Here is a 23,421-nt window from a genome sequence, read left to right on the forward strand (position 1 = left end):
AAAGTTCCTTTATTATAAAGGATTGCTTTAGCTATCCTGTTTTTTTTTTTTTTTCTATATGAAGTTGAGTATTGTTCTTTCGAGGTCTGTGAAGAATTGTGTTAGGATTTTGATGGGGATTGCATTGAATCTGTAGATTGCTTTTGGTAAGATTACTATTTTTATTATGTTAATCCTACTAATCCAAGAGCATGGGAGATCTTTCCATTTTCTGATATCTTCTTCAATTTCTTTTTTTTTTTTTTCAAGACAGGGTTTCTCTGTGTAGTTTTGGTGCCTTTCCTGGATCTCACTCTGTAGACCAGGCTGGCCTCGAACTCATAGAGATCCGCCTGGCTCTGCCTCCCGAGTGCTGGGATTAAAGGCGTGCGCCACAATTTCTTTTTTCAAAGACTTAAAAGTTCTTGTCATACAAGTCTTTCACTTGTTTGGTTAGAGTTACCTCAAGATATTTTATATTATTTGTGGCTATTGTAAAGGGTGATGTTTCTCTGACTTCTTTCTCAGCCCAATTATCATTTGTATACAGGAGGGCTGCTGATTTTTTTTTTTTAGTTAATCTTGTATCCAGTTACATTACTGAAGGTGTTTATCAACTGTAGGAGTTCCCTGGTAGAATTTTTGGGGTCACTTATGCACACTATCCTATCATCTGCAGATAGCAAGAGTTTGACTTCTTCCTTACCAATTTTTATCCCCTTGATCTCCTTTTGTTGTCTTATTGCTCTAGCTAGAACTTCAAGTACTATATTGAATAGACATGGAGAGAATGGACAGTCCTGTCTTGTTTCTGATTTTAGTAGAATCACTTTGAGTTTCTCTCCATTTAATTTGATGTTAGCTGTCAGCTTGCTGTATATTGCTTTTATTATGTTTAGGTATGTTCTTTGTATCCTTGCTCTCTCCAAGACTTTTGTCATGAAGGGGTGTTGAATTTTGTCAAAGACTTTTTCAGCATCTAATGAGATTGTCTTGTGGCTTTTTTTCTTTCAGTTTATTTACATGGTGGATTACATTGATAGATTTTCTTATGTTGAACCATTCCTGAGTCTCTGGGATAAAGCCTACTTGATCATAGTGGATGATTTTCTTGGTGTGTTCTTGGATTCAGTTTGCCAGTACTTTATTGGGTATTTTTTGCATCAATTTTCATGAGGGAGATTTGTCTGTAATTCTCTTTTTTGGTTGTATCTTTATGTGGTTTGGGTATCAGGGTGACTGTAGCCTCATAAAAAGAGTTTGATAATGTTACTTCTGTTTCTATTGTATGGAACAATTTGAAGAGTATTGGTATTAACTCTTCTTTGAAATTCTGTGCTGAAACCATCTTGCCCTGAGCTTTTTTTGGTTGAGACTTTTAATGACTACTTCTGTTTCCTTAGGAGTTATAGGTCTATTAAAATTGTTTATCTGGTCTTGATTTAATTTTGGTATGTGGTACCCTATCCAAAAATTGTTCATTTATTTTAGATTTTCCAATTTTGTGAAGTACAGGTGTTTGAAGTATGACCTGATGATTCTCTGGATTTCCTCAGTGTCTGTTGTTATGTCTCCCTTTTCATTTCTGATTTTGTTAATTTGGATATTCTCTCCCTGCCTTTCAGTTAGTTTGGATAAGGGTTTGTCTATCTTGTTGATTTTTCTCAAAGAACCAACTCTTTGTTTCAGTGATTCTTTGTATTTTTCTCTTTGTTTTTATTTTATTGATTTCAACCCTCAGTTTGATTATTTCTTGTCATCTACTCCTCCTTGGGTGAGTTTGCTTCTTTTTGTTCTAGAACTGTATGGCATTTTCTTAATTTCTGATTGATGGGGGAGGGCCCAGCCAATTATGGATGGTGCTGTCCCCAGGCTAGTGGTCCTGGGTTCTATAAGAAAGCAGACTTAGCAAGCCATGATGAACAAGCCACTCAGCAGCATCCCTCCATGGTCTCTACAGCAGTAACCGGTAAGTCATCTAGAAACACTTTGAAATTCATGAGAGAGTGTATGTAGATTCTATGGAATGTGTCATTTTATTCAAGGAACATGAGTACCTCTTGGATTCTGATACCCACGGTGAGGATGGGGATGGAAGGTGGGCATGTGCTCTGGAAATGATATGCCGGGGTAGTAGAGGGTAACTACCCTCTACTACTACTGAAAGAAGCTAGATCTAAGAAACCACCTCAGTAATTCCAATTCTTCCAGAATAGCTGTAAAAGGCAGAAATGAGAGATGAGTGCCACCTACAAGACACTTGCCTGTGAGGGTGACATGAAACAGCGTCAGCAGTAAGGGCTGGACCAACAATAAAGACAACAAAGACAACATGCCTCGTGGATGAGCTGGAAGGAAAGAGCTAAGCTCACAGAGCTGGGATATTACAAGGGAGCTTTGGCATGATAGCAACTAGACAGTATTCGGTGTCCCCATGCACTCTCCTCACTCATGTGTAAATAACGTCTCTCACCCACTTTCCTGAATCCCGTTTTTTAATTTCTTTTACATTTCTTCTCCCGCACAGCTCATTCCCTGTGTTCCCACTGCATAGTGCAATTGTCTTCAATCTGGGGCATTTGCTGATGTCTGTGAACATGGATAGTTCTAATATCTCTGGTTTCTCATGGTAAAACACAATGCTCTTGAGTCTAGAAACTGTTTCTACTCTTTCTGTCATCCCCCAAGCACCATGTCCTGTGATGGTGGGCTGTCTCCCCAACTGGTACTCACAGATCCTTATCTCTAGATACTATAATTTATGCTGATGTAAGAAGCGACTCTAGTGTAACTTAACTGGCTGTCCTCACCTCAAGAAACTTGAAGACCTGAATCACAATGACTTCATAAGGGACATCCTCAGAATAACAAGCTCAGCTGGTTATAAAGAAGCCAAACCCACAAGATAGTCATTTGTTTGTTCTCAACAGTTACTAAAGACAAAAGAAACAACTAAAGGGGTGGGGGTGGGGGGAACCAATGTGCCATGTCTTGGGCATCTGGTCAACCTCTTAACCCTTGAGGAAGTGTTCAGACTACTCCGTCTAGAAAATAGGTCTCTGGTCAAAGAGCCTCTTGACTGCTCTCACCTCTTCCTTATTCCCATTTTACTCTTCCACTTAGGCAGTTTGGCAATAGTGTGTTCCTCATACACAGTTGTACAGAACTTAGTGATGGGAATGCTTCTGGAAAAAGTGTGTCATTAGCTGATTTCTTTGTTCAGCATCCTAGACTACACTCACCCAAACCTAAGTAGTCCTGTCAATCACTCCATGTTGCTTCTTGATGAAGTCCAGAGATGGAGTAAAGACAAGATATATGTGATGATGCTGGTATAGTGGAGCACAATGTTTATAGTAAACCTCTTTAGTAAGTAGAAAAAGTACACCCTAAAATAGTGATTAAGAGTTGCAGTATGAACATAAGCCAATAGCGTAGTGTTTTATTACCATTACCAAGTATTCTGGGCTGCATAGCTATACTTTCATATGACTGGCACTGTGGAGGTTTGTTCACACAACCACCTCCACAAACACTAACTATGAGCTATGATGTCAGGACAGCTATGACATCATGAAGCAATGGGAATTTTTCAGCTCCAGTATTATGGGAACACCATTGTACATGGGGCCAGTTATTGGTGAAACTGTCGTGTTGACTGTAGTCTGCTCTGGGGACCCACAGTTTTTGCCTTGCCCTGTGTGTGTGTGTGTGTGTGTGTGTGTGTGTGTGTGTGTGTATTTATCCATAACTGTGATCCAGTGTACATGCACATATGTGTGGAAGCCACAAGTTAATGTTGGATGTTTTTCTCCATAATTTTTCACCTTTTTAAAGACAACTTGTTAATAGATGATATAAAGATACAGCAAAAGGCTGGGCGGTGGTGGCACATGCCTTTAATCCCAGCACTCAGGAGGCAGAGCCAGGCGGATCTCTGTGAGTTCGAGGCCAGCCTGGTCTCCAAAGCGAGATCCAGGAAAGGCGCAAAGCTACACAGAGAAACCCTGTCTTGAAAAACCAAAAAAAAAAAAAAAAGTAAGATACAGCAAAAATACCAATAGAATAAATGATTACAAAGGGATTGCATAGAAAAAAATCTTCAGGAGCTGAAGCGGTAGCTCAGCCCATAGAGTGCTTGCCTTTCAAGCATGAATACCTGAGTTTGATTTCTAAAACCTATTTTTTAAAAGCTAGGCAGAGTGGCACATACTTATAATCCTAGCACTCTGGAGGCAGAGACAGGAATACTGGGGATGTCTTTCTGTATGTTGTGAATGTGTATTGCTCTGATTTGGTTGATAAATAAAATGCTGATTGGTCAGTATCTGGGAAGGAAGTATAGTATATGTGGAATAAGCAGAGAGGAGAATTCTGGGAACAGGAAGGCTGAGTCAGGAGTCACCAGTCAGATGTGAAGGCAGAACTGAGAAAAGGTACCTAGCCACGTGGCTAAACATAAATAAGAATTATGGGTTAGTTTAAATGTAAGAGCTAGTCAGTGGTAGGCCTAAGCTAATGGCCAAGCAGTTTTAATTATATAAGCCTATTTAATTATATAAGCCTCTGTGTGTTTACTTGGGTCCAAGCAGCTGCAGGACTGGCAGGTGAGAGAGATTTGTCCTGACCATGGGCCAGGTGGGACACAGGAAAACTTCAGCTACACAGGAAGATCTCTATGACTCACAGCCAGCCTGTCTGGCCTGCTTGGCAAGTTCTGGGCCAGTAAGAGACCTTGTCTTAAAAACCAGAAGGTGGATGGTACCTGAGGAATGACACCTGAGGTATTCCTCTGGCCTCCATATGCACCTGAATACACATGTACACTGTATCTTTGCTTCACACACATTCACACACACACACACACACACACACACACACACACACACACACACACGATGAAACACCAGGACTAAATCCAGTCACAGCAATAATTTCATTAAATGTAAACGGACAAAAAAATTTAATTCAAGGAAAGGCTAAGCAGACCTGGTGGGAGGAGCAAGACCCAAGTATACTCTGTTCACCAGAGACACAAGCATAGACAGAAACAAAAGGACAGGGAAAGATAAAGATATGCAATGCAAATACTAATTACAGGAAGGCTAGAGTGGCTGTGTTAGTTTAAGACAAAATAGACTTGAAGACATGTAGTTTACCTGAGATAAAGAAATACATTTCTTTAAATCAGTATACCACAAATGATAAAAAAAGGTCAATATATCACAGGGAGATACCAAATATGCATGTGCCTTAAGATAGAACTCAAAGGTGCTTGGAGTAAAACTTATAGAACTAACAGGAAGGACAGATACAGCTGTAACTGTGGGTAGGTCGCAACACCATTCTGTCATTAGTTGGCTGAGGATATAGATGGAAATTTTTGATAAGGAAATAGAAGACCCAAATAACATCATCTGCCTCATTGACAGCCCCAGAACCCAACTGTGAAATCTAACATTTTTTTTTCTAAGAGAACACAACTATTCACCAAGGTTGGCCTTGGGTGGGACCTGCAAACACAGTTCAATAAATTTCAAGAGATGTAAGTCCTATATAATATATTCTGGACCAAACAGAATTGAATTACAAATAAATTAACAAGAAGACAGAGGTAAAAGGCTGAGGGCAGGGGTATGGAGGTGGCAGCTGAGGCAGGAGGAGAGAAGCTTCCTCACAGTCAACTCTTGCGTCCCCAGCTGCGACTCTGCTCCTGAAGTGCCCGGTGAAGAGGCTAGCTGGATGGGCTGGTGAGCCCAAGTCGGGGACCGTGTAGAGCCCTCTGACCGCTGAAGGCAACTGCCGGGATCAGGATGTTCTGCTTCATGAGGGACGTGGAGCTTGAGGATCCTATGTTCCTGATGGACCTCTTTGTAATTCACTACCAGCATGTGAAACACATGTTGTCAGGTAGCTTTGGATATAGCCCCTTCCTTTGATCACAGATGGCAACATGGCGGCAACCAGGCCTGTCAACAGCAGGATGTAGGCTGGGGCTGGCTCTCCCTTCCGGATGTTGGGAATGTCTGCTGGCTTCTTGGACCTTTTTGGAATGATGAAGGACCTGACTGGGAACATGGAACCCATGGCTGCTGGAGGCGACTGCCAGGCCTTTTCTGTGTCCACTGTCATCTCCTACTCCAACACTGGGGATGATGCTCTCAAGATTTACCAGGAGGTAGCTGGGCAGTGGTGGCACACACAGCACTTGGGAGGCAGGGCCAGGTGGATCTCTGTGAGTTCAAGGCCAGCCTGGTCTACAGAGCGAGATCCAGGATGGGCACCAAAACCACACAGAGAAACCCTATCTTGAAAAACCAAAATAAAAATAAAATAAAATAAAATAAAAGATTTACCAGGAGGCATCTGAGATGTGCTCTGCCCCAAGTGGGATTCGGGAGAAACGGAGGACTGTCCGGGACTCAGCCAGTGGTCTGTCATGATCGGGACAGGGCTCACAACCTCCAGTGCTCCCGAAATCACCTAACTTGGGGGCCAGGAAGAACTAGAGGACTACAACAACCTGGATGAAAGTGAGGCAGCAACATTTGATGATGAATGGCAAAGGGAAATGTCCCAATTCTGGTAGCAACGTCCTCTGGAATTTCGACAGCAGGAGGCATCTGTGGGTTGGGTTGGGGATAAAGGAGAGAGAGGCTTCCCTACCGGGCTATCCAGGGAACTGAGGAATCCCATGTGGAAATGTCCAGTCACCGGTGAGGGCCCCAGGCTCCCGGCCTCTCTTATACAGTCCTGAGAGGCTGAGAAATCATCCCTCGAAATAACGTCCTTTCCAACTTCCATCCCAATTTAATATTAAATTAACAGGCAAGCTGGTCCCCACCTCTCCCTGGGGGGTCTCAGGGAGAACCTTTTACTGACGCCTTTAACTACTTTTCCTGTCTCTCATCCCCTCGCCGAGATGACCCCACCCATCTGTCTCCACTCACCTGAGTTTGGCTGCTCCCTCTCCAAGCCCCCTCACCTTCCCTGAGCCCCTGCCACACATTGAAACGTTTTGTGGGGCAAGCGCTCGGTTTTGAGATCCCCATCCCTCAGCTCCCCTGGACCCTTGTCCACCTCTTCCACAGAGCGCCACTGCAGATGCCATAGTCCTATCAGGGCTGTGGAGGCAGTGGACTGGTTCCCAGCTCCGTGTCCCTTCTCTCACCCCCACCCCCACCCCAAAACACTTCCTATACCCTTCTCGGCCTTTACAAAAATAAATGATTTGTGCAGCTTGTGACTAGGTGTTTATGGACTAAAGGAGAATGGGGGGAAAAAAGAAGATGTAGGTAAAATCTCCCCCAATGGGCAAGTTAAACAATATATACTTAATTTATTCATGGGTCAAAGGCATTGCCAGACAACTTGGAGAATAGTTTAAACCTAATCATAGTGGAGATTGAAGGCAAAAATCATGACACACAACTAAAATAATCTTTAGGTTCAAAGTCTTATAATTTTCAATGTGTGTGTTAGAAAGATTGTTTTAAAAAAAATCAAGCCGGGTGGTGGCGGCGGCGGCGGCGGCGGCGGCGGCGGCGGCGGCGGCGCACGCCTTTAATCCCAGCACTCGGGAGGCAGAGGCAGGAAGATCTCTGTGAGTTCGAGGCCAGCCTGGGCTACCAAGTGAGTCCCAGGAAAGGCGCAAAGCTACACAGAGAAACCCTGTCTCGAAAAACCAAAATAAATAAATAAATAAATAAATAAATAAATAAATAAAATAAAAAAAATCAAATACACAGTCACAGACCTCGCTTACCCCCAACACCATCACTTAGTTTTCAGGACTGAAAATACTCAACCTGATTAAACTCTGCTTCAAGCTACCTTGTGCAGCAAGCGTGGGACCCAGAGGTCTCCCCAGCTCTGCAAAGAAATGGCATTTTATGACCTCGTTTAAGCCCTTGTTGTGAGAATAAATTAATGGATAGCTTAACACAGACGAGTCCAAGTCAGCCGGCAAAGCAACCCCAGCGGTAACATACACAGATTAAAAACCCCTGCGGTGGGGGAGGGAGAAGACAGGGAAATAGAAGGGAACTGGTTGGGAAGTGTGTGTGTGTGTGTGTGTGTGTGTGTGTGTGTGTGTGTGTGTGTGTCTCAGGCACAACCAATAAATAGCTGCAGAAACAAACGAACCACCCCGATCCCTGAGCTGCTTCTCTCTCCTTCATCTTATTCTGAGGGTTCTCAACTGAGTCTCTGTGTGAAAACCCTCCATGTACTGATATGCTTGGGCAATTTGAGCATGTGTCTTGTGAGAGGAAAGCCGGAGATGTCCTGTCAGACTCTACCACGTCACCAGAGGAAAGCCACCCAGGCTGCCAGCCACGTGGAGACCTGGCCTCAGTAAACCACATCCTTTGTCTTCTTGTTATTCTTGCCAACATGCTGGCATTTGACTGACTTTCCTTAATCTTCCTCAGACAGCTCAGGCTTAGAAACTGTCAGTGTTGCTCTTTATACCATACTAAATTCCATAGGTCAATGCCCTAGCAATTACAGGAGAGTCATTTTTAATTACACGGGGAACACTGGCAGCTGCCTCACCCCCGAAGAGTTGTACGTCCAGAGTGATGATTTCTTAGTAAAGGAAACATCTCTTGGGTTGCTAATTGGATTGGGGAAGTCAGTGTTCATTCAGCTTAATTCAATTCACTGAAAACTGGTTCTTTGCACGTCACCTTTATGCTAAAAGCTGGTGCTCATGCTGGATCCTGGTGCTGGATTCTAGGTGTTGGATGCTCAACTAGTGCTAGGCACTAGGTGCTGGTGGTATATGGGGTACTAGGTGCTGGGAGAGGCCATGAGGTTTCTGTCACCAAGGGTCTTGTATAAAGATGTGCAAACCAACTTCCAAAATAGCTCAGGAGAATGAAAGGTGTTTCAGGACAGAAGGAGAATTACCATTATTTGTGAGAATCAAATAATCTTTGAGTCTTGAAGGGTAAGAATGACTTTTGAAGATGGGGAAAAGAAAACCTAAATGTAAGGAGCTGCACAAAGATCTGGGCTGCTGGGCTGCATGGCAGTCTTGGAGCTTGTGCTCTGGGAATGCGCGCTGCCTGTGACTGGGACTGGGAAAGGCAAGCAGCAAGTCTTCAGTCTATAGGATATCCTCGGGGGTGAAGGGCCACGGAAAGGTACAGGAGGGCTGTATGGAGAGTAGTGGGGTCAGATGTCCAAGACTGCAACCCCAGGAGCGGTGTGGGAGAGGAGGGGGCACCTGGCCGACACCCTCCCAGCATCTCAGGAGGCCCACCCTTTTCTTGTCAAATGTCACAGCCTCTGTTATGCTTTCTCTGAAAGCCACAGGCTGGTGCCGCCCGACTTCCCAGGTCCCTGCCCCTCCCTTTTGAAATCCTCATTGTGCTTATGATTGTTTGTTAATTGTCTCTCTGCAGGCTCGTGAGGCTGGGGACGAGGGCTGGCGGACTTATTTATGGCCCGGGCTTTGCACTTTGAAGATAACTCAAAAGTGAAATTGAGTGAATGAAAAGGGATTCTGAGGGCCCAAAGTGAGCCATCAAAAAGACAGGGAACAAGCCAGGTGTGGTGGCGCAGAGCTGGGTGGTGGAGGCAGGCGGGGGACTGTGAGTTCAAGGCCTTCTTGAACTACTTGGAGAAACCGGTCTCTAAAAACCAAGGGCTGGGGAAAGAGCTCGGTGGGAGGTAGTTTGCCTAGCACAGCAAGGCCCTGGGTTCAAGTTCCAGCACTGTTGAGAGAGAAGGAAAGAGGGAGGGAGGGAGGAAGGGAGGGAGGGACAGAGACAGAGACAGAGATACGCTGGAGAGGGATAGAGGACACGTTGTTCTTAGCGTTCACTAGCCACCAGCCTGCCCACCCTCTCGCTAGGAGCTGAAATTGAGCCTTATAAATAAAGGTTTATCAGCTTTGCATTCATGTTCTCCCATACCCTCGCTCCCCTGGAACACTAGCACACAGGAAACAAGCATCAACCACATCACTATAACCTGCTGGGGTTGGGGTCGGGGATGGGGGTCGGGGAATAGTCTTTGCCGGCTTCGAGCATGTGATTGGTGGCTTCGGAGTATAACTCGACCTATCAGAAAGGTTCCTCCAACCCGCTGCCCCCGCCCCCACGCAAGGGTGTGTCTCGGCATGGTTGGTGCTGAGGAGGTCCTTTCTGACAGCAGCTGGAACAGCTGCAGGTGAAGACAGACTCCTCTGTCACCAGTCTTGAGATACGTGTTGATCCTTCCCTGGGCTGAAGTTAGAGATTCTGCAGCCAGCTCTCAGTTGAGCCAAGTTTTTAGTTAAAGATTCAAAACAGAACCAGTGAGACGTAATCTTGTTTCATCTCTTGAGACAGAGGATCCGGTCTGCTTGGATTGCAGTCGCTATGGGGCTTTGATAAAGAGCCTGGGAGATAAACAGCTTAGGTTCCCAGTCAAAGTCTGACGAAGGGTCTGGATAGGCTCTGCTCCACAGAGCCAAAGACTGAAGTCAGGTTGGATACTGCTGGGAATGAGCTCATTGCTCAGCTCTTTTCTTCTCTTTTATTTATTTATAATATTTTAAAACTATCTTTTGAGAATCTTCTATATATGCACAATGTATTTTGATCATACCCACTCCCTGCAGCTCCCCTCCATCCCCTCTCCAGCACATCTACACTTCCTCCTCCTAACTTCATGCCCTCTTTTTTAACCTACTAGGTCTAATTAGTGCTGCCCATTTGTGTTCCTATATGGGTGTGGGGGCCACTGGAGCAGGGACCACACTCCTAAAGAAAAATGTCTCTCCATTCCCATTAGCCACTGACTGTCTAGAGTTCCTTAGTGGATAGTTACAAGCTGAAATAATTGCAAGCTTGGTCCTGTGCCGCACTTGTGCAGCAAACCACAGCTGCTGTGGGCTCGTGAGTTCAGTGATGAGTCATGCCAGAAGACAGCATTTCATGGCACTCCCCTGCATCATCCTCCAGATCTTCCACTCTTTCAGCGCCCTAGTTCTGTGCTTCTGAGCCTTGGGTAGGAGGAGGTTGGAAGTGCTTTGAGAAACCCTGTCCTGGGAAAGTGACAGCTTTCTGAATGACTCACTTTGGGTCCTGTTCTTGGCTGACTTGCTGTGAAGAAGATGGAAGTCTCAGAGCTAGGTGTGGGGGCTCACTCCTCTAATCCCAGTATCAGGAGGATTGCCAGGAGTTGGAGACCAGTGATCATGTGCTACCTTTTGGGGTATGGATAAGTATTATTTGTTTAGTAATAAGTTTTACTCGGGCAACAGAGTAAAAATCTTAGGAAACAACACAACAACAGCAAAAACATAAAGAAAGAAAAATATACAGCCTCTAAACTTCCTACCAGGCCACACCACAGAAGTTGTAAATAAGTTGTAAATAAGCCCTGTTCATGGAGGCTGGGGCAGCCTTAGCTATAAGGATCAGAGGGATTGGTGAGGTGACACCCATGTATTCTGAATCCAAATGGGCCATAGCTTAAGACTTCCCAACTGGATTCATTCATTCAACATGTGTTGAGGACTGGGAGACAATGAGTGACAACTTGTGAGTGAATTAATAATAAAATCAGTACAAGACGCAATGTAATAAACAACACATTTATTAAGATAAGAAAATTCTTGAACATTTTATTGTCTTATTTATATGTAAACGCTGTTATCGAATGTGTTTCTGTTAATTAATACAAGGCCTAACATTAAAGAACCAAGGGCTTTTTAATTAGTAGATTTCACTGTTACTTATTGTATTTTACTTTTTGTGGTGCAGGGCCTCGCACATGTGAATTCTCTACCCCTGGGCTGATCTTCAGCCCTTGGTCTTTTTTGAGACAGTCTTCCTATGGTGCCCAAGCTAGCCTTGAAGCCATTATGCAGCCCAGGTTGGCCTCAAACTTGTAATCCTCCTGCCTCAGTAAATTACAAGCACTGGAATTAAACATTGGGCACCACCAGACCTGGCAAAGACAGCAATTTTGAGAGCAATTTCACATTCACAGAAAAATTAAGCATGCTGCATAGAGTCCCCACAAGTCCCTTCTCTCAAGTGCCTCTGTTATTCACGTCCTACGCTGAGATGGTGTCTTGGTTACAGCTGGTATGACAATGCCAATACACTATTATTCACTAAAGTCCAGTACATTGCCCATACTTGGTGTACTACTCTCTGTGAGTTTGGACAGATGTATAAAGCTGTGTGCTCCCCATTAGAGCATCATAGAACTGTTCACTATCTAAAACCCTTGTGTGCCTCACCTTCTCCTTCTTCCATCCAGCAACCTTTCATAGCCATTGATCTTTTTACTGTCACCAGAATTTCACTATTTTCAGTTATCAGGTTGTAAGAATCCTAAAGTGCACGGCCTTTCCAGGCTGCCTTGTGTCATTCAGCAAAGCACACACCAAGTTCTTCCATGTGTTTTCTAGTGTTCCATGGTGGATTTTTTTGACTGGTGAATAATATTTCATTGTATGGACGAACCACAGTTTGTTTCACTTGTAGAAGGAAGGCCATTTTGTTTGCTTTCAAGTTTTGCCACTCATAAATAAAACTTCTATAAACATCCTTACAAGTTTTTGTGTGAGCATCAGTTCTGACTTTCTTGGGTAAAAGAAAATGCCAAACTGTCTTTCAAAGTTTCACATTCCCATAAGTGATGAGAGTCCCTGTTGCTCTACATCCTTGACAGCACTTGGTGTCTTCAGGGTTCCAAATTTTGGCCATTCTAAAGGTGTGTAGTGGCATCTTCACCACTGTTTTAATTTGTGTTTCCTTGGTGAGGTGTTACATTGGACATCCTCACATGCTTATGTGTCAGCATCTTTGGGGAGATGTTTGTTGCAGTTCTTGCCTGTTGGGGAATATTCAATCACACTGTGAAACCCGAATTAGCATTTTCATTAATTAAATAAAATTAACTTTGGGTCGGGAGGCTGAATTAGTGACTGGTTGACAGAAAGTAACTATAAAGCCTCAGAGGGCATCTGGAAGAGATAGAGAGAAGCAGCAGCGGTAGTAGGGAGGGATTTTGAGTGGCATGACTTTTTGTTGTTGTTGTTTTGGCAGAGTGAAAGAACAGGCTTTTTGGAAGAGGCTAGCCAGGAGAGAAGGTTGGCTAGTTACTACTCAACCTCTCTGAGCTAGCAGGTTTTCACCCCAGCCTTTGAATCTCAAGTCTTATTTATAAATAGAAATATAGAGATTCAGCTAAATATACCTTTAGCTGTAGCAACAGAGCCAGTGCCTGCAGAAACAGAATTCCCACTGTGGCCTGAGTGGCCAGGCCACTGCCAGAGAAGCAGACTGGTAACTGTGGAGTCACAATTGCTGGCTGAAATAGCAGTAGATTAAGGTGCAGTCATTGTGCCAAAGATAAAACATTTGCCCTTTTGAAGAGCTAGAGCAGGAAGGGGACTGGTCTGGAACTCTGCATAGTCCAGGCTGGTCTTAAACTTGTGGAAATCCTATCTTGGTCTTTCAAGCGTTGGCATTTCAGATGTGAGCCACCTCTCCAAGCTTTGAGTAGTTTGGGAAGTTTGGGTCCCAGTTTGATGAGTTAATTGCCTGTCTTTGATACTGGCTCATAGTTAAATGGATAAGTGTGTTCCTCTAGTTTAACTAGTCTTTTCATTCCCCCTCCCTCTATAGTGTGTTTCACAGTCCAGCCTCCAACCTCCTCATCTCCAGATTGATGCATTTAATATGCTATCATCAAACTAAGGTCACCCAATTTTCTCTTCCATTTGTTTTCTAGAAGATTAGCAATTCTGCTCTTTTCATTTAGATCCATGATCCATTTTGAGTCAATTTTTTTGTGAGAGGTGTCATGATTTTTTTTTAAAGATTATCTATTCTCCAATGAGTTGCTTTTGCTCACAAAAATCAGATTTTTGAAGTTTGAACTAATAGATAATGCCTTTTGTTGTTACTAGACAGAGTCTCACTGTGCAACCCAGGCTAGCCTCAAGTTCACAGTCTCTCCATTCCATTCTGCCCAGTCCTGGGATTATAGGTGTGTGCCACCACACCTGACACACAGTTGCCAAAGCTTGAGCAACAGAAAGGAACAATGAGATGTTCTGAAAAATACCTTTCAAAATGCACAAGAAACCGATGGGGCAGCTTTGAACCCAAGATCTATGCTGCAAAGTGCTCATAGATAGTCCTCTTCTACAGCCCAGCTTCTCCCTGGCTGTGGCTTCTGTGGCCCTTGGGACATTATCACATCTCCTTGCCATGTTTTTCCTGCACTCATGTGAGAGCAGGAAACTGAAGCAACCCAGTGAAGAGAGCAAGTGCTAAGTGATGCAGTGGAGAATGTGGGAAGAAAGGCGCGTTGATGTCAATGTAACGCTGTCCACACTCAGACTGGACGCCGCTCCCCAGCTCACATCGCAGTGATACCGGTAACTCAGAACACAGTGAGACAAGAGAGAAATGAGCAAGAGATGGAAGATGAGACACAAATAGGAACGTCCAAATGGACACAACAAACTGTAGTGTGGGGAATGTCGCTAGAAAGACAGGAGGCAAATATAGAGCCTTCGTTATATTCTAGACACTTTGCCTAGACTCTCAGAAGCAAGGTCCCCTTTAAGATCACGATTCTGTAATTTAGATAGCCCCTCTGTCCCAAGGAGGACACGAAAGTAGAAAGGAATAAGAATATGAAAAAGAGAAGAAGAAGAAATCCCCACATTGCACCTTCAAGGGTTTTACAGTTGCTGCTGGGCTTGACTGAGACCCTGTCATTGACAAGAGCTGGGCCCCAGCTATAAACATTCTGCAGTCCACACATCCCAGGAAGCTTTCAGAACCATGACTGGCCAGCTGAGAGGTGTGCCGAAGCATCCACTAAAGACTGGCTGCAGTGAAGGTGACCTCCAGGAAGCCACCAAACGCAGAAGGATCAAAAGTTTCAAGAGCGAGACTGGAAGAGAGCAGAGGAGTGAAAGTTGCTGAAGTCAGCTTCAGGAGGGAGCATCTACTATTTGGGACATCCCTGAAGTCATAATGACCTCCCTGTAAATGGGGACACCTTGGGAGTTGGTGGACAGTAGAGATCCTGCCCAGTCTGTGGTGTCTCTGAATGGGCGACACTGTTCTTAGTAGTGTGTTTTCATCATTGGAGGATGGGTGTGCTGGGTTTGGAAGCCCAGAAAGGGAAGGCCTTCCTGTGGCTGGAACTTGGAAGGAAACATTTAAGGGAGGGACCCCGCAGGGCAGGGAGTTTGGAATCTTGTAGGAGCAGCTTGTATTAGTCACTGCCCTGTCACTGTAGCCAAAACACCCGATGTAGACAACTTCAGCCTTCACATCATCCATAGTTTCCTTGTGGCCGGGAAGACATGGTGGGAGAGCTTGGCTCATGGTGACTGGAGTGGTCAGAGGGAGAAGCTGTTGTAGCAGATCAGAAAGCAGAGAGGACAAGGCAGGAACTAATATGAGGTACAACCTTCAAAAGCTCACACTTAGTGACCATTTCTATCAGGTAGACCCCACCCGCCAACATCTCCAGAACTTCCCAAAATAGCAGCCCATCTGGGGACCAAGCATTCTAAACAAGGGCCCATGGAAGACATTGGAGACTCCAGCACAGCTCATCCACCTCTCTCACACCTGGGTCTTCTTTCCCATCCTCCCACATCGCAGTCTCAGATATCCCATGCTCTCTCAAATGGTCCCCAGAAATAGTCTGAAAACATAGTTACAACTTGCTGCCAATTGAGTAAGAGACCCCAGAGCCAAGGAACAAGGCTCTCACATGCCCTCCACCTCTGTGCATCGAACATACAGCCACTAGCTTATGAAAAACAAACGTCCTTCACCAGAAAGGACAGGTAAAGCCCTTGTAGCCAAGAGAGGGTGAAAAGTTGAGTATATTCATCACTTTCTAGTTACAAAGTATCTGGCAAAAGGAAAGGTTTCCTTTCAGCTCTCTGTCTAAGAAGGAAGCAGACTTCCATGGTAGAGCATGCATAAGGTCTGTGGTAGCAAGAGGTCATGTGCAAAGTGAGCTGAATGATGAGCTCAGTCCTCTTTCTCCTTCATATCCAGCCCATGATCTGTGCCTAGCAAATGGTGCTGCCCACATTTGGGGTAGGTCTTTCTTTCTCAGTCAATCCTCTCTGAAAAAGCTCTCACAGTTGCACCCAGAGCTATGCCTCCTAGGTGACTCCAAATCCAGTCCGGTTGAAAACTGAAGATGGACCATCGCAGTACATCACTGAGAAAGTCCACATGGAAACACTAAAGGAGAATCAAGGGGAGATTTAAAAGCAGATGATCTGCCTTTTGCTTCCTGACACCTGGATGTCTCATCTCAGCACTGTTGGGTAATTCTACTGGGTTCCTTAGCTCTCCTTCAGAACTGAAAACGTTGCAATATTCTGTGTCCAGCCCAAGTCCTGAAATCATTCATTGATAATACCCACCTGCTAAAACTGTCAAATCCTTGGTCTTCTATTTTAGAGAATAGTTAAGGGAAAGACATAAGAAGGCAAAAAGTCAATACAAGAAGTTCATTACTCTGAAAGATGCATTTGTAGTTAAAGAACTTGGCATCTAATGTGGGTGATCTCTTCATTTCTAAGGGCATACTCACATACAAACATCTCCAGTATTACTAATTTTTTTCCAGAGAGGGGAGGAGAAGACAATCATACTTAAATACCCCAACTCTCTTCTGGCTTGTCTCTAATCTCTTTTTTTAACTCACAATTCATTGAGAGCAGAAAACAAAATTAAATTGATTTGTAAAATCACTTATTACAGATAATAGAAAACAGTTCACATCTTCTGGGGTGAGGTGTACTGGCACATGCCTGTATTCCCAGTGCTCAGGAAGCAAAGACCAGAAGATCACAAGTTCAAGGCCAACCTGGATTACATAGCAAAACCCTGGCTCAAAACAAATAAGAACATTTGTGGTAGTGTATACCACAGATACAAATGAAGCGCTAAGCAAGACCTCTCTGTTCAGAAACCTTTCCGTGGCTCTCATGCTCTTGGCCACACAGTGTGAAGCCCTTGACCTTAGCACAGTCCTGACCAATGTTCTATACTTGGTTGCTTACAAATCATGACTCTCAAAGGAGAAGCAACTTGTGAGCTACAGAATTCAAAAACTTAACATAGGGATCAGTTAGCATCTCCTGGAGGATGAATGACCCCACACGTACTGGTTAATATTATGTATGAACTTGCCTAGTCCAAAGGGCCTAGATGTGTTTTGTCAAGCACCAGTCTCGATGGCGCTATGAAGACAGATATATGTAGCTTCTAAATGTGAATAACAGTTAAATCACTGACTAACACAGATGGCTGTCTGTAATGGGAGTGACCCTCACGAAATCAGCGGAAGGCCACAGGAGAAAAGGCTGAGGTCAGCTAAGGAAGAGGGAACCTTGCCCCAGACTTTTCTGAGACTCCACTGAGTCACCAGCTCTACCTGGTTCTCCAGCCCGACCTGTGGATTTCGCATTTAATGACCCCACATTTCAAAAGCCAATTCTTTAACATGAATCTCTCTGAATACACACACAGAGTGCCTGTGGGTTCTCGGTCTTTGGAGGGTTCTGACTCACTCACACATCATCCTTCAGAAAACTGTCCCCACCTGGGCACACATCGCCACACTGGCTCCTCCCCGAGCCCAGCTGCCTCCCCCTCCCTGGTTCCTCTTTCACCTCACCCCCACCCCAGGTGAACCTGTGTGGCCTTGACCAGCCACATTGTCTCCCACCCAACTCAAAGCTACAAAGACAAAGCTACAACAAACCCAGCAAACACATCCAAAGTGGCTTTTGTTCACAGTTCTAGAACCAAATAGGCCTCAGGGCCAGAGTAGCTTCTGAGAACCATGGCATGCCTAGCTGACACTTGTGGGCAAAGAGCCGGGATGAACACATGTGGAGATGGCTTAACTGTCTCCAGCTCAGCATTCCATGTGCGCCCATGGATCACCCGCAATGATTGAAGCTCAGCTGCCATGACTGACTGATCTATTGACTGATCCACAGGTTGTCTGTACTAAAGTAGGTGGCATTTTGTTGCATAAGGACTTGAATACAAAGGCTTTCTCTGGCTTTAATTTTGTGGAACAGAGAACTCACTTTTTTTGCCAACCAGCAAACTGTACGCTGATTCAATCCTGTTTGAACTGTACTCTGTCACTCTGTCGGTGAGAGTATTCCGGAAGGGTAGATCTAGGTGGGTGAGGGCGGGTCAGAGAGAAGGAGGCAGGGTCTGGAAGGTTCCATAGGAATGAAGCCAGGGTGTGCAGCACATGTCTGTGGCAAGTACAGGGAGGAAGGAAACTTCACAGGCAGGAGTCGGGGTAAGGGTGAAGGGGGTGAGCAACAGGTCTTGGATTGCCCTCCAGAGCTTCACCCCTGCCTTCCCATTTCATTGCACAGCGCTGTTTCAGCACAGCCCAAGGCCAAGGTCGTCAACACCAGGTCCTCTCGAGACTTCGTTTTTTGTCAGCATTTTTTTTTTCTGTTGGTGGTAAGAGAAGGTTTGGCTCACAGGACTGGCTTCCTCCGAGAGACAGCTGAGACCCAGCAAGCTTCATTTCCAGCCCCAGGGGCTCAGTTGTACTACAGTGCCACTTGGAAACCCATCACCCCATGCCCCATCCAGCAGCCCCTACCTGTGGGCCATTCTCTGGCCTCTGCATGTTATATCCCCTAACGCACCCCAGCCGCCTGTTCCATTTTCAGCTGCAACTGTTGGCTGTATCAGAACATGGCGGGGGACTGTTGGCTCATATAGCTTAGACGATATCATCCACATTACCATAGCTGCTGCTGGCTACTGTCTGAGCAGGCTTAATGCTGCCCTAACACCTCAGACTGAGCAGTTGATAATGAACACAAAGTTACTGGCTCTGGTTCTGGAAGCTGGGAAGTGCCATGTCAAGATGCTGGCCAGTTGAACAGTTCTACCTCGAAGAGGGTAATTAGAAACATCTTTACAAGGTAGAAGGCAAGGGGGCAGAGATGGGACTAGGGGCCAAGCTCACCCTTTTATGGAGGTACTAATCCCTTAGAAGGGGGAGCCTAATCACCTCTTAGCACTGTCACATAGTTCTTAAATTCTGGCATGGTCATTTCAAAGGGAACATTCACCACATTGCATGTAATCATAGCACACTAGCTCCTAAGCAGAACTTCATCAAGATCTCCTATTCAGCTCTGCCCAATGCTGTCCCTGTCTCATGTCCTAGGCTCAACCTCTCTCCCAGATCAGCCACACATCCCTGACCACTATTCCCAGCACAAGCCCTCTTCTTTAAGAAGGCCAGCCTGACTCCTCACTGTCACCAGCACACATCAGACTCTCCTAGCCACCCCCAATTCAGCCACCTCAGCTGAAAAGCTGCCCCAGACCTTTCCATCCTTTCTGGTCTCCTGAAAAATAAAACTTGGAGTATTTTCCAACTTGTTTGTCTTTCTATTGTGAAATAGTACTGTGTGATATCATTATGTGATGTAACATACTCTTTTATAGCCAGAAGTGAAGGCATTTTAGTAAACCTGGGCATGTGGATTTAAGGCCCAAATGAGTACTGTCCTGCTGTGGAAACATCCCAAAGAAGTTACTGATAAGTTATTAAAAATCCATTTCAAAAGCAAATAAAATCAGAAAATAATGTCCATACATACACTGGAAGATTTTCACAACCTGTGTTGGTTAGTTTGTGTCCACTTGATACAAACTACTGTCACCTGGAGAAAGGGAACCTCTATTGAAGACTCGCCTCCATCAGATTGGCCTGTAGGCAAGTCTGCGGGGCATTTTTTGGACTAATAATTGACGTGGGAGGGTCCAGCCCACTGTGGGTGGTGCCACCCTGAATAGGTGGTCCTGGGATGTATAAGAAAGCAGGCTGATTAATACATGGAGAGGTGCTTAGTCTTACTGCAACTTAATATGCCATGTTTTAATGATACTCGTAGGAGACCTGCCCTTCCCTGGATGGAGACAGAAAAGGAGGGGGTTAGAGGGTGGTTGGGGGGAATAGGGAACAGGAACTGGGAGGGGAGGATGCAGGTGAGACTGTGGGTGGGATGTAAAAATAAATAGATGAATTTTTTAAAAAAGAAGAAGAAGAAAAGAAAGAAAGCAGGCTGAGCAAGCCATAGAGAGCAAGCCAGTAAGCAGCACTCCTTCATGGTTCTTGCCTTGGTTTCCCTCAATGATGGACTGTGAGAAGGTGTTTGCAAATCAGAGCTGTAGGCTGTATACACTTTAGACAGCAAGAAACCAAAGATGGAGAGTCCATAATTTCTTGGGAAAATGCCCTACTTGTAGACACTTCAGAGCGTTTTCCCAGAAGGCCAATGTATCAGGCGCTCAGGTGGACATAACCCATCAAATTCCCCAGCTTTTGTGACCCTCCCTCTAGGCTCAACAGCAGACCATGTGTGGACATGGCCTAGCAGCTACAGCTCCAACAGAAAATGCACTGCCATTGTGGCCTAGGATGTAATCTTTGCTGAGCATGGGATCTTCAAAACATTATTTCTGGGCCTGGAGAGTAAAGAATCATAATGAGCTGGGTGGCGGTGGGTGCATGCCTTTAATCCCAGCACACAGGAGGCAGAGCCAGGAAGTGGGAATATTGGTGGAAGTATTAAAGCAACTCTACGTAGTTAAAAGGGAGGTTTATTTTGTGGGGTAACTTACAAATGAAGGGATAGGTTACAGGGTCTGGGAAAGGTGTAGCGCAGTCCAGCGGTGTTCTCTGGAGAACTCTGCTCTGTCTACCTCCAGCATCCAGGATCCAGGAACCAAGAGCACCTGACATCCCGATCTCGGGTCTTCTGGGCTCCTGTCTCGGCCCTGCCCCATAGGCATGGCAGTTACCAGAAGACTCAGTGGGGGTAGTACTTCCAGGTCAAAGCTGGAACAGCTACCTACTGCAAATCTGAGTTTGAGGCCAGCCTCGTCTACAGAGCAAGATCCAGGACAGGCACCAAAACAACACAGAGAAACCCTGTCTCGGGGGCGGGGGTAGGAACCATAATGATCTAGCTGCCACCATAGTATGTATGTACTAGGCACCCAACTGATGGTCAAATATGCTAGAACCATACTTTTCCTCTTTTTTTTTTTTTGGTTTTTCGAGACAGGGTTTCTCTGTGTAGCTTTGCGCCTTTCCTGGAACTCACTCTGTAGCCCAGGCTGGCCTCACACTCACAGAGATCCGCCTGCCTCTGCCTCCCAAGTGCTGGGATTACAGGCATGCGCCACCACCGCCCAGCTCTTTTCCTCATTTTTTTAAAACCAGATTCTTCTAATATTTGTAATTAAGTATCAAATAGCTCAGGCTGGCCTCAAACTTACTATGTAGTGGAGGATACACTTTTCTGATCCTCTTGCCTCTACATCTTGAGTGCTGGGATTACAGGTGTCCACAACCACACCTCGTTTAGGCTGTGAAGATGCTCAAACCCAGGGCTTCATGCATTCTAGATGACTCTACCAATCCGAGCTACATCTCCAGTCCAATAAACACTTCTTGAATGCATTCCCTTGACAAACACCTGCTGGGATCCCAGAGCACACCAAACACAGCACTTGTGCTTGTACAGGGGCTATGAAGAGCCAGAGGATGCTGTCAGCAAGGTATCCAGCTGAGCAAGAAGACCAGTGATGACTGAGAAAGCATGCATCATCCAGTGGAACGCCAGTAAAGGGACACAGCTCCTTAGTGAAATGGCTGACTCTAGAGCTGGAGCCGGGAGTTTCCAAGGTGAGCCTGCAGCATCTTGTAGGGACAGACAGACAGTGCTGCAGCATGCACATATACACACAATTGTGGGTGCACAGCAAAGGGGAAGCAGGAGTCAAGGGGAAAGGTGGAAACAATCTGAACATCAAAATAATGAAAGTAGCATGGGGGTGTAATGCAAAGAACAGAATAAATACACAGAGTGTGTGCTGATATAAAAAAGGTGATTGGAGGGCCGGGCACTGGTGGTGCACACCTTTAATCCCAGCACTCGGGAGGCAGAAGCAAACGGATCTCTGTGAGTTCGAGGCCAGCCTGGTCTACAGAGCGAGATCCAGGACAGGCACCAAAACTACACAGAGAAACCCTGTCTCAGAAAAGAAAAAAAAAAGGTGATTGGAAGAACTGACAAAATACATCTGCAAAAACTAACAGATGATCCCACACCTTAGGGATAGGCTGTGCAAGTGATCTCATCAGAGAAGTGCTATGTGGAAGTGGGGAAGAGTGACCTTGCAGGCCAAAAGCTGACAGGCACCACCTCAGCCACTTGGCCAAGATGGGCATTAGCAGTAAGGGGCCAGTTCATTACAGTTACTGTAATGATATGCGGAGGGTAACTCTTTCCTTCCATGGTCATTCTCTCGAAGAATTTTACCCCTATCCAATCCTGCAGACAGAATCAGACAACCCCCAAGGAGGGGGTCTACTAAATACAACATGAGCCTTTTGTTGAATGACTAGACAAATGTTAGCTTTTATTTCAAAGAATACATTATTTTCCTCTCTTCCAGGCATGGAGAACTATGCCAGGGAAAATGCAATCTGGTCCTGTGTTTCTAGATTGGACAGTGAGTGCCTGAGCAATGGGACAGGACCCCATCCCTGAGCACATGTACCAGCTGCCAGGCAAGGGGAGTGGCAGTCTCTCCCTTCTGCTCCTTTTGCAAAGGACAAGAGGACATTCAGGGGAGAAATGTTCAAAAGAGCCTCTTGTGCTCATTTCTTCCCATCTCATATTGCAGAATCCACACCTTGCGCATTTTGTACTCTTTAAATGTAGGGCCTTAGAAATCACCATTGCAATGCAAGGGGAGGGAGTAATCAAACCAGTTCAGTCCCCAGTTACAACCAGGTCTACAGGGATCTTTCTCAGTGGGGTACAATGCTTTCTGATGGTTGTCACATTGTAGCTGTCTCCAGAAAGTTTTCATGTCTGACACAAATCCACATGATCTGTCACCATGCCAGGCGCCTTTGTGCCACATGTTTAGTTAACTGACTTTTCAGTTTCCTAATGAGAAGCTCATCAAATCAGTAAGCTCACGGGGTCTACATGAATTTCTGCTGCAACAAGCCTTCCCGATAAGGAGTGAAAATTGAACAATAAGGGTAAGTGGTAAGAAATACACGACAAGATCAAAGGCCTCTGAGCCAGCATAGATGATCTCAACAACAACAACAAAAAGTTAACTATTTGTTGAGAGGGCTCCTCTTTGGACACCTGTGTAATAAGGCAATCCTCGGGGCTCTTTTGTCTGACTTCTGTCCCGTGTGGTCCTGGAGCATCTTCCACTGGCCTGCATCTGGCACTGTCTTACAAGGAGCCAGAACCAGGAGTAAGATCATGTCATTCTATAGGAAGAAGCAAAAGTTGTTTTCCAGGATTACCTGCGGTGCTCGTTCAGCTCTTCCAAGCGATGCACCAATACT

The 23,421-nt window shown here is 45.3% G+C and overlaps 1 pseudogene; it reads left to right on the forward strand.

The window, feature by feature from the left end:
• Nucleotides 1-5,792: 5,792 nt before the first annotated feature.
• On the forward strand, nt 5,793-6,699 carry LOC114693878 (annotated as a pseudogene).
• Nucleotides 6,700-23,421: the final 16,722 nt, after the last annotated feature.

This window comes from Peromyscus leucopus, chromosome 9, assembly GCF_004664715.2.
Source record: "Peromyscus leucopus breed LL Stock chromosome 9, UCI_PerLeu_2.1, whole genome shotgun sequence".
Taxonomy (NCBI): Eukaryota; Metazoa; Chordata; class Mammalia; order Rodentia; family Cricetidae; genus Peromyscus; species Peromyscus leucopus.